General features: G+C 43.9%; 1 protein-coding gene across 1 annotated transcript in view; it reads right to left on the reverse strand.

The window, feature by feature from the left end:
- The window catches only part of THSD7B (thrombospondin type 1 domain containing 7B), a 1,521,641-nt gene that overhangs the window by 1,378,264 nt on the left and 131,139 nt on the right, over window positions 1-12,238 (reverse strand). Inside the window, 2 exon segments of the mRNA XM_021075621.1 lie at window positions 1,206-1,311; window positions 4,860-4,895. The gene's annotated coding sequence lies outside the window, so the exon portion shown is untranslated.

Below are 12,238 nucleotides of genomic sequence, written 5' to 3' on the forward strand. Positions count from 1 at the left end.
ACCCCAACAAGATACCCCAAACACATTAGCAATCGCTGCCCACTCTCCCCTTCTCCCCAGACTCTGGCAACCACTAATTTACCTTCTGTCTCTTAGGATTTTCCTATTCTGGATATTTCATATAAATGGAATCATGCAGCATGTGACCTTTTGTGTCTTAGAAGTTCATTTTTTTTTCCGTCCGATTTTGAAACAAGTGTCCTGGGTCTCTGAGAAACCAGCCCCACCTCCCAGGCCTCCTCCCACCCCCTGGAGCATGACCAGCCCTGCGGCCACCACACACACATGGCCTCTGCTGGTTTCTGACACCTCCTAGGCAGGTGCCCAAAAGGCCAGGTTCCAAGAGCCAACGAGGAGGGGTGCTGCCCCCCCCCCCCCAATCCCGCTGTCATGCCGGGTCTGCGCTGCTCATGGCGCTGACCCAGAAGTTAGATCCAGCCCATCCTCGACTCAGCCCACCCTCTGAGGCCCAGAGCTTTGATCCCGGGCCAGGCTTGTCTGGCTGGTCTCCTTCTCCCTTGGAAGAGTTCCCTGCAGAGGGTTTCCTTATGCAGGGAGATTGTCCACCATCGAGGCCAAATCCCAGGGTGGGCCAGCTTATAAGTAAATGCCCTGCTGTGAGCAAATCTCTCTTACTTCCCCCATGACCAGTGGGCCATTCTGGAGGCAGCTCAGAGCCCTGCTCCGGCAGCAGGCGCAGGACACAGGAAGTTCAAACTTGTGCCTTTTGTCACTTTAACTGGCTCCTCCTCTCCAGTCTGTTCCCAGAAAACTCCTTCTGTTTCCTGAGCCTGTCCAGCTGGAGGGGTGGGAAAGGGAGACTGTCTGTCAGATCCTCCAAAGGGACTTCCAGAAATCGAGGTGGGGAAACAGACTTTGAGGAGAGGACCACACAACAGGGACCTTGGGGAGTTTACTTCTTCTGTATGTGATTAAGTGGCCGACAGGCGGAAAGGAGGGCTGAGAGCCAGGGGCCCGGGATAGGAGGCTGCAAAGCCCGGGAGTTCCAAGACATGTGAGTCAGCAGGAGGCAGCATGGGGTGAGGGGCTAGTCAACCACCACTCCTGCATCCTTCTCCTCTCTCAGATTCCTCTCCATCTCAGGATCCCTCAGCCTTTTCCCAACTTCCACAAAGAATCCATCTACCCAGAAGCCATTATCGGACCCCTTGTTCATTCATTCATGCATTTCTTGGTTCACCTACCTTTTCTCAAGCTCAGGATGTGCCCAGCACTGTGCCAGATGCTGCAAATGCAGAACTTGGGGCCCAGAAGGGATGGCCAACAGGAAAACAGTTCAATAAAGGTGACCTGGTGAGAGCACCAAAGAAAAAGCATTAGTTCTTCCTGAGAGTGTAGCTGGGTGTCAAGAAATGCTTTAGGGAGCGCACAGACTACATGGCTTAAACAACAGAAATGTTATTTCTTTGCTGTTCTGGAGGCTAAAAAGCCAAGGTCAAGGTATCTGCAGAGTTAGTTTCTCCCAAGGCCTGTCCCTTGCCTTACAGAAGCCATTTCCTTGTGGGTATGCATATCTGATGTCTTGACAGAGATCAAAATTTTCTTATAAGGACACCAATCATATTAGGTTAGGGCCTGCCCTAAGACCTCATTTTCACCGAATCACCTCTGTAAAGACCTTATTTCCAAACACAGTCACATTCTGAGGTACTGGGGTTCAGGGCTTCAATATGAGGATCTGGGGGAGACACAATTCAGCCCAGAACAGAGAGGTGACTTTGGCTGTGCCTTGAGAGCAGAGCCGAAAACTGAGAGTTCCCATTGTGGCTCAGCAGTAACTAGTACGCATGAGGACTCAGGCTTGATCCCTGGCCCTGCTCAGTGGGTTAAGGATCCAGCATTACCATGAGCTACAGTGTAGGTCACAGACTCAGCTGACATCTGGTGTTGCTGTGGCTGTAGTGTAGGCTCCAATTCGACCCCCTAGCCTGAGAACTTTTTTTAAGGGCTGTACTTGCGGCACAAGTACAGCTCTTAAAAAAAAAGAAAAGGAGTTCCCGTCGTGGCACAGTGGTTAACAAATCCAACTAGAAACCATGAGGTTGCGGGTTCGATCCCTGGCCTTGCTCAGTGGGCTAAGGATCCGGCGTTGCCATGAGCTGTGGTGTAGGTCCCAGACACGGCTCAGATCCTGCGTTGCTGTGGCTGTGGCGTAGGCCAGCGGCTACAGCTCCAATTGGACCCCTAGCCTTCGAACCTCCATATGCCGCTGGAGCGGCCCTAGAAAAGGCAAAAAGTCAAAAAAAAAAAGAAAGAAAGAAAGAAAAAAAGAAAGCTGAAAACAGCTGGATGGGCAGAACAGGGAGTTCTCGATGTCAAGGCCAGCAGAGCAAAGACCCAGAGATAGTAAACACCTGTATCAATCAGGGAGCGGCAAGATTTCACATAGGTGGGAACACAGGACTGGGGCCAGAAGAAAAGGCCACAGCATTCAGGAGCACTGTGTGTTTTCCCTGCAGTTGTGCACTGGCAGGAGGATGGTGGATAATTGTTCAGGTCCTGCAGGAGCTCCTGTCATGGCTCAGTGGAAACGAATCTGACTAGTATCCATGAGGATGCAGGTTCAATCCCTGGCCTTGCTCAGTGGGTTAAGGATCCCGTGTTGCCATGAGCTGTGGTGTAGGTCACAGACGTGGCTTGGATCTGGCATTGCTGTGGCTGTGGTTAGGCTGGCAGTTACAGCTCCGATTAGACCCCTAGCCTGGGAACCTCCATATGCCGCAGGTGCGGCCCTAAAAAGACAAAAAAAAAAAAAAAAAAAAAAAAGCATTCAGGTCCTGCAAGCCCTCAGGTGTAGATCGACTGTTGTGCAGATTAAATAAAACAAAGTTTATCAGACACACAGTGTTCATAAAAAGCATTTATCAGTCCTACGAGTGGTGCTTTCCTTCTTCTGAATTTCTTTATATACTCATTTCATAATGAAAAAAATAAGCTTACAAAGTATTCAAGAGGCAGCAGGTGCTGGGGGAGGCAGAAGAGTGAGAAAACTGATTCTATGTCAGTGTCTAACCATCAGGCATTTACTGGGTGTAGTTCTCTGCCTGGTGCTGCATGGACAGGAAAAAAAACAAATCTAAGACAGGCTCCTGCTGTAGTTGAGTTGACAGCTCCTTTGGGAATGTTCAGAAGAGGAGCCCACCCCACAGCATGTTGGCAGGGGCATTGCAATTGTAATCACAGCCCTCACTCCTCTAACCCCCAGAAGGCACAACACTCAGAACTGGTAGCTAAATCAAAGCATGAGGGATAGAAATGATTTAAAAGACCTCCCAGAAAGTGGCTGAAGGCCCCGAAGGATGTTTTTTGCATAAACTCTCTTGTAAAGGGCTTAGAGCTCACCTTAGGTTTCCTTGACACTGTAACTGAAAGAAAGCTTGGAAAATCTGAGTGTTCCCGTCTCCAAGAGGGAAGTGGACAGGGCTGGGAGCCTGGAGCCAGAGGAACAAGCCTGTGTTCTGGCTCTGCCTTTGCTAAGCTGGGAAGTTTGGGTGGAATCCTGCTCAATGAATCTTTCTGAATGGTCACGTCCTTCATTCCCAGAATCAGGAGTAGATTAACACCCACTCCCATCTGCCTTAGGACTGAGTTGCCATAGGATTAAATGGGGTAACTAAAGAGATCATGCTCTGAAACCCCAAAGTTCTCCACATTCTCAGCCATCTTCCAGAAGGGTGAGGCCACTGCACTTCTGGAGTGGAGGTAAAAGGATATCTCCAGAGCTCCAACCTGGGTATACAATGGAAAATATCTGGTTGCTGGTGGGAACCAGCACACCTGAGCTCTTGGGCTGGTTCCTTTATGTTGTCAGCACTCCCCAGCTGATCCCAGGGTTGAGAGGCTCAGAGACCAAACTGATTAGGCTGCTTTACGCCTTCAGCAGAACACACTCCCTCCATAGCTACAGTGGTGGAGGAAACTCTCCCCTTCCAAAACTCATCTTCAGCAGAGTCAAATCCTCCCAACCAAATCACTAAGGGCTCTTGGTTCTAGATATGTAGAGTGTAAAAGCGACACCTGGGATGTTTGTCAAAGAGGAAGAGGCCAGGGATCACTCCATAGCAATTCTGATCCAGTCAGTCTGAGAAGAGGCTCTGGAAATCTGCACTTAACCACATGAGGTATAAAGAGAATGCATTGGATGCAAAAGAAAAGAATAAACAATTATTATTTTTGCTCTCCCACTAAAACAATGAGCAATGTTGGCCTTCTGACAGCAATAATAACCACAAGAGCTATTGTTTGTTGAGCACATACCATATTCCAGGATCTTAGGTACAGTGTCTAGCATCTTCCTAAGAGCTGTGAGTTGGTATTTTCAACTCCTGCAGAGGCACCCAGCATCCCTGCCTCTGGGGACAGTGCCCTCCCCCCATTTCATGAGACTCAAGTAGACCTGCCAATCAACCTGCCCAGCACCACCCCCTGGAAAAGAAGGAGTCAGAGGAAGACGTATGTCTCAATCCCAGACAATCAGGTTCCTCCTCCTGGGAGCCTGTCTTGAGTGAAGACAGGTTAGGACCAAGGGCAGGTGCCAAGTGCCGCTTGTTTTCATGTGACTGAATCCCCAAGCCAGCCTTTCCCAAGACTTGGTGGTTTAGCTCTTTCTCCCATTTCACGAGCTATCCATTAGCCTATATGTAGATCCTTTTCTGGCTTAAGTTAATAAGAGTCACTTTCATTTATTACAAGCAAGTAATGAAATATTCATTTTATAGATACAGAGGCTGGGGCTGAGAGGAAGTAAATGACTGACCCAAGGTCTTCACAACTGGGAGAGGGCAAAGCAGGACACACAGCCCGGCCTGTGGCTTCATATTACCTGTGCCTGACATTACCTTGTGCCCTTTACATCCTCTTGGGAGCTCAAAAAGCTGAAAGGAGAAGAAAGTGCATTTTTAAAATACATTTTAAAATATATACTTTAATTATAGATATTTTTAAAATATAAATGTTTTAAATTTATATTTAAAATAAAATATTAAAAATGTATATATGCCTTAAAGATATGCATAGAAATATAAAAGTTACTATTAACTCCCACACTCATCTCTCTGTAGGTTTAAAAACTCCCAGTCAGAGACCTAAACTAATTGTTAATTTAATTTCTCCATTTCTATTAAATGCCCCAAGAGGCTAACTGGCAACTCTTTTACTAAATTATATATACAACACGGGGCAGAGTAAAAAGGCATAGAAATGCAGACAGTGGTTCCAATCAGGAAAATGTCAAAGAAAAACATTTCAACAAAGTAATAATTACCAGAATTCACCACCATTTTGGCTGAGTTTCTGTTTAATTTGATTAAATAGCTAACTTTTTAGATTCAAGGATTGTAGATTATAAACCTAAAATCACACAAGAGAGGCTAGACTTGTGGCAGAAAATTTAACCAAGTCGCCCTTCTGAGCATTAAATCTTCCTGCTCTTGCTCCTAGAACAGATGGCTTCCCCGTGCTTCCTCTTTCTTCTTTCTTTTTCTTCTTTCCAACCATATGCATGAGACTATTAGGAAAAAATCTATATTTGACTCTACAGTCTGACTTCTGTTCTGCTACTCACCGCTGTCCAAAGACAAGATCAAGCAACTATTTGTCACTTAAACAGAAACTAATATAGCAGAATTTACTTTAAAAACATTCATAGCCCCTATCCACTGAGTTTTGACCATTTCAAATTGACCTCATTGGAGGATTCCAGGCAGACTTCCTGTGCTCACCATCCCCAGTGTGTACCCTATAACAATGCCCTCAGAGATAAGCCCTTGGCCACATCCCACACACACTGCTTCATCACACTTCTAGGCCAGTACCAGGTAGTAGTTTGCTAGAGAACCACTGACTCCATCTATGGGAATTTAGTCAAAAAATAGGATTATCAATGTTTAGCAATCAAATATTTAGGACTAAGGCTATTCATCATAGCATTACTTACAATAAAAAAAAAAATGGGAACAGGAGTTCCCGTCGTGGCGCAGTGGTTAACGAATCCGACTAGGAACCATAAGGTTGCGGGTTCGGTCCCTGCCCTTGCTCAGTGGGTTAACGATCCGGCATTGCTGTGAGCTGTGGTGTAGGTTGCAGACGCGGCTCGGATCCCGAGTTGCTGTGGCTCTGGCGTAGGCCGGTGGCTACAGCTCCGATTCAACCCCTAGCCTGGGAACCTCCATATGCCGCGGGAGCAGCCCAAGAGATAGCAACAACAACAACAACAACAACAACAAAAGACAAAAGACAAAAAGACAAAAAAAAAAAAATGGGAACAATGGAAATGACTCAAAATAAAAACTTAAATATATTATGGCATAATTATGGTAAAAATCTGATTAAAGATTAGTTAAACATTCATGAGGAAAAAAATGTTCATGGAATATGTTCGTGAGACACTGTTAAATGAGAAAAACTTATGGAATGGTGTGTCCAGTGTGATTCTAATGTTATAAATATATATGAAATATCCCCCCTGCCAAAAGATTGGAAGGCTATTCGCCAAAATAGAAAAGACAGGTATATCTGAGAATTATGATTATAAATTATTTTTATTTTCTTACTAAGTTTTAAGAAGAGAGAATCTTTTTAAAGCAAGAATCTTGGATTGACCACAGAACGTCCAAGCTAGTTGTATTTACTGTTCTCAGTCAGCTCTTAGTTAACTCTAGCATCCTACAAGTCTGGATTTTCTGATCCTTCACTGCACACTGTCTGGGGAGGGCATTAGGATGATTGATTCCAGATATTTTCATGTACAAAGCTGTTGACAAAAAGTCTAAAGAGAAAATTCTGTACATTGTAGGGATTAGAGTTCCCATTGTAGCTCAGTGGCAACAAACCTGACTAGTATCCATGAGGACTCAGGTTCGATCCCTGGCCCTGTTCAGTGGGTTAAGGATCCAGCATTGCGGTGAGCTGTGGTGTAGTTCACAGACATGACTTGGATCCCAAGTTGTTGTGGAAGTGGCATAGCCAGCAGCTGCAGCTCCAATTCGATCCCTAGCCTAGGAACTTCCATATGTCACATGTGCGGCCCTAAAAAAAAAAAAAAAAAAAAAAAAAAAAAAAAAAGTAGGGATTACAAACTGTGAGGGAAGGTAAAAGTAAGCAAATTGCCATAGGTATAAAATGTAACTGGTCAAATTCAACAGTTGACTCATGAAGCTTGTCAACCTCCTTTTAAAAATAACAAGAAAAACAATCTGATGCAAGAGGACTTGGTTTGAAGAGGTCAGGTCTCAAGCCAGTCTGGAAGGAGCCCTGCACCCTGGTGGCCTCAAGCAGGTCCGACAGAAATGAGGAATGCAACAATGATATGCCTCCTTAAGGCTCCAAACCTTTCTCAACTCCATCACCATGCAAACTGAAACTGAGGGTTGTTCTGAAAGACATGGAGAAAGTACCTTCCTCTGTAACAGAGTTGAAGGTACAAAGATCACTGAAGCCACCATCTTGGTCTTGACCCAGCTTCCCAAAGCATCTCACATAGAAGGTTCTCCCTGTCTCTGACTCCCTCTGTCACAAAGACACCAAGATTAAGAGGAAGTCTTTACTTCAGATTGTGACACCACTCTACATTCTGCTAATGTGGTCAGCCAATTCTTTAAACTCTTAATGCCATTTACCACAACAGCAAACGTCTCCACGTTATGACTACTTTCAGAAGAAGCACTTCATACAAAAGGCAAACAGACATGGAATATCTATGTCTTGAAGTCTGGAGTAAAACATTGAAATATTTCTCTTTCTTACATCACTTTTCACAGATCTAAGATCTTGGACAATTTGAGGACACCATTATGTGTTCTGTATGTCATGTTTGTTATGTAGCCCAAATGGTTTCCTGTCTTGATAGCACAACTCCAAGATCCTGGGACACTCAGTCCTCTCTACCTCTCAAGCAGGCAGCTCAGCTTCTATACATGGGGGCTGGTTTCCAAGAGGTTGAAAATGGAAGATCTCAAGACCCCTGAGACCTGAGCATTGAAGTCACACATAACTTTCCTGCATTCTCTTGGTCAGACAAGTCCCAAGACTAGCCCAGCTCCAAGAAGTGTGGAAATAGGCTCCACCTCCTGATGAAGGGAGTTTTCATTAATTTCCGGCCAAGTTTAATCTGTCACCCAGGGTACTTATAGTGCCTATGGTTTACATAATCAAAAATATAAATGCAATTCTCTAACAATGACAAAATTTTCTAGTGGTACATATTTATTCACACAGCTACTTATGTGTTAATGTGTTTATGCAGATAAGGATGTTGACCAAAAAATTAGGTAGGAAAGGAGGGCAGGTATATTTATTATTTTCCAATTTGAGAGATAAAACTACAAAAAAAAACAAAGCTTTTAGAGAGGGCACCATGCTAGGGAAACTGGGGCCCCCACCTTGGCCCCAGAGGGCTGGGCCCCAAGCAGCCAACCTCCCACATATGGCTACACACACACACACACACACACACACACAATGTTCTTAGACAATAAATTTGGTTTCTTTTTTCACAAAATTTGTGTTTCTAAATAAGTTAGAGTTATTATTCTATTTAATCAGATTGCCTTGGGAAATCTTTGTTACAATAGTTCTCAACCTGGTTGCATTATTGAATCTCCCAGAGAATCCTCAACCCCTGAAGATTCTGATGCAATTGGTAGAGAAAGGAAAAATCATTTATTCAGTATACTTCAGCTTTTTAAGTTATGACCCTAATCCACAAAAGATGTACCCTCTCTGAATCTCAGACCTTGGAGCATGAAATTTTTCTGATTTTCTGTTCAGTTCCAGGCACAGTTTGGGAATCCAAGTAAAAATTACACTTTCTGTGGTCATCTGACCCCAGAATTGTTTACTCAAGTCCTGATAAACAATCTTTCTATGATCCTTCTAAATCCTTCATTTAGAGGCTGCAAAATGGTGGCCCACAAGCTAGAAATGACCCAAGTTTTATTTGACTTGTATACATACTGGTGGCCCAAACAGGACATTTTAAAAAGGGGGTTGGGGGAGAGGAGTTAGGTGCCCACATTTATAAATCAGGAGGTTTCACCTTAAGAACAGAGAGAGGCTTCTCTTGAAAATGCTAATGATCTGAGAACACACAGCGAATCTGATAGGTTCTGGTCAGCCCCGGCCCTGTTTCTCAGTCCTCCTCGGTTTTCATACCTGGCTGCCTTCGCTCATTTACAAAATCTGTCTCAACTCTGTAAGCATTTGAGTTGGCACCCTTGGTCTAGTTCCATAGCAGCTGCCATTTTATAACTGAAGATTCTGAGGCCTAGAGTCTTAAGTGGCATAGGTGAGGTTGGGTCCCTACGCTGTAACTGGCAGCACATCTACATTTAATTTGGTTTTCATTTCAATCCTGAGAGGAAGGCTTTACTAGCCACCATTCGTAAATGATGGAACAGAGGCTCAAAGAGGTTGAGTAATCTGCCCATAGGTATACATAGTTGGTAAGAGACAGAGCTGATATTCAAATCCACATCTTTTAAAAAAAAATTTTATTAAAGTATAGTTGATTTACAGTGTTCTGTCAATTTCTGCTCTACAGCAAAGTGACCCTGTCATGCATATGTGTACATTCTTTTTCTCATACTAGCTTCCATCATGGTCTATCACAAGAGATTGGATGTAGTTCCCTGTACTGTACAGTAGGACCTCATTGCATATCCATTCCAAATGTAGTAGTTTGCATCTACTAACCCCAAACTCCCTGTCCATCCCACTCCCTCCCCTGCCCTTGGCAACCACAAGTTTGTTCTCTATGTCAGTGAGTCTGTTTCTGTTTTGTAGATAGGTTCATTTGTGCCATATTTTAGATTCCACATATAAGTGGTATCATATGGTATTTGTCTTTCTCTTCCTGACTTATCTCACTTCGTATGAGACTCTCTAGTTGCATTCATGTTGCTGCAAATGGCATTATTTCATTCTTTTTATGGCTGAGTGGTATTCCATTGTGTATATGTACCACATCTTCTTAATCCATTCGTCTATTGATAGACATTTAGGTTGTTGGGTCTAAAACTAGGTTCTTGGTGACCCTAGAGGCTATTCTTTTTTTTCTTTTTTTTTTTTTGGCTGCACCCACAGCATGCATAAGTTCCCAGGTCAGGGATTGAACCCTTGCCACAACAATGACAACATCCATTCTTGCCCACTGTGATGACTGCTTTTCCTTGCCTCCAATCCCACTTCACCTCCTCTTCCCCCCAACACCCATTTTACCTGTGTATTAGCACATACCAACATTTCCTGCATCCTCTCTCTCACCTCTGAGCCTCTCCAGCAACTTATAGCTCTCTGTTAGTCCCAAAGCCCATATTCCCATATCACACAGCATATCACAGTCATAAAGTAACCTGTTCTGTGGCAGGAAGGGGTCCAATTACAACCCGTATAATTGGCAAAAGAGTCATTCCTCATAGCAATCATGGGCTTGGTGGTCATCAGAGCAATTACATTTGTTGGACATTTTCCTGTTTGCTTCAGCCATCCCTTCATCAGCGTCCTTTACAGATCCCGGTGGACTCACTGAGACATTTCACAAGTTATCAAATACATGCATTAAGGATTGCTAATAGCAGCCAAGGAGCAGAAATCATTATGTGAGAATAAAATGCATTGTGTAAAAAGAAATTCTGGAGTGACAGAGGGGAAAAGGGGTAATTTTTTTCCCTCCTACCGACCATAGCTAAGGCCCAGTGGAATTACTATCTTGCATGGAAGAAACCCTCTACATCCTATAAATCTGAAAAAATAGCATGATGGGAATCTGGTTGCCTTGCTACTTGAACCAATATTTCCACGTTGTGTGTTGATTTTCTCTATGTCATTAAAGAAGCAGCCAGTGGTTTTCTAGGGAGCAAACTTTCCCCTGTCAAGTTGGGGAGACAAGCCCAATGGCCTCATCTCTACTGTTCACATAAAATAATTTGGTTTGAATTTGATTGGTCTGTGTGCTTCCAACTACTGTGGGAAAGATGGAAACAATTTAATAGATGTATAGAATTTTAGAATAGAATAGAATAGGAAAAAATAGAATTTTATAAGGACAGTATCTGGTTCAAAGATCCCATCCTGGTTCCCAGTGGTCAGACCTGACTCGCAGATGTGTTTTGTAGGAACTACACAAGATTTTGGTAAAAAGTGAGACTTGATTACCAACATTTAAAAATCAAGCGATTTCATTTTTTAAAAAAATGTTACTTTTTGGCTTTTCTTAATTTTTTTTTTTAATCTGGAAATTCTGAGCCAGCACCCTGTGACAAGAGTTGGCTGGTAATGCAGAGAAGCTGCCTCTTTAGACAAAGGGGATCTGCTCCTGGAAGTTTTCAGATCCACCAACCTCTATTGTCTCCCCAGTTCTCAGGCCAACAGGCAGCTGTCACATCACTCATTTACATTTTAGATACACAGAAAATTTAAGTAATGTGCCCAAGGTCATTAATTCCATTTATCCAACAAATCTTTATGGAAGCACAGACTCTTCGCCAGGTACTAATCCAGGCACTAGGCATACAGCTGTGAAAAAAACAACTCACAGTCTGGTCCTATAGGGTTGACATCCAGTGGGAGACCCAAACAGTAAACAAAATCAGGAAAAGGTAGAGAATGACAAATGTTGATAAGTACCATGAAGAAAAATCAAGCAGGCAAATAGAAGAGGCAGTGGTGAAGAGTCACAATTTAAGTGGGAGGATGAGGAAGGCCTCTCTAAAAAGGTGAGTGGCATTTGAGCACAACAAGCTCAAAAGATGGGAAGGAGGGAGCCATATTCATTTTTATTTTTTGTCTTTTTAGGGCTGCACCCGCATATGGAAGTTCCTGGGCTAGGGGTCTAATCAGAGGTGCAACTGCTGGCCTAGACCACAGCCACAGTAACTTGGGATCCTTAACCCACTGAGCTGGGCCAGGGATCAAACCCACATCCTCATGTTCACTAGTCAGGTTCTTTACCACTGAGCCACAATGGGAACTCCCATATTTTTAGAGGGGGAGCATTCCAGGCAGGAGTAGCAGGACCTGCAACGGACATAAGATGTTAAAACCAGTACTAGGACTTAAACCAGGGCCAGGTTGTTCTTCCAATGAGAGGTGATGTCCCTGGCCATTAACCCTCAGCAGTTGTCCCAGGATATGCTTTTCCAGAATACCTGCCATCTGTGTCCTCATGGAAACCTAAAACACCCTCAGTGAAAATCCAGATTTATGCCAAAGATAAAATGCA

The sequence above is a fragment of the Sus scrofa genome, chromosome 15 (genome assembly GCF_000003025.6).
Source record: "Sus scrofa isolate TJ Tabasco breed Duroc chromosome 15, Sscrofa11.1, whole genome shotgun sequence".
In the NCBI taxonomy this organism is placed as follows: Eukaryota; Metazoa; Chordata; class Mammalia; order Artiodactyla; family Suidae; genus Sus; species Sus scrofa.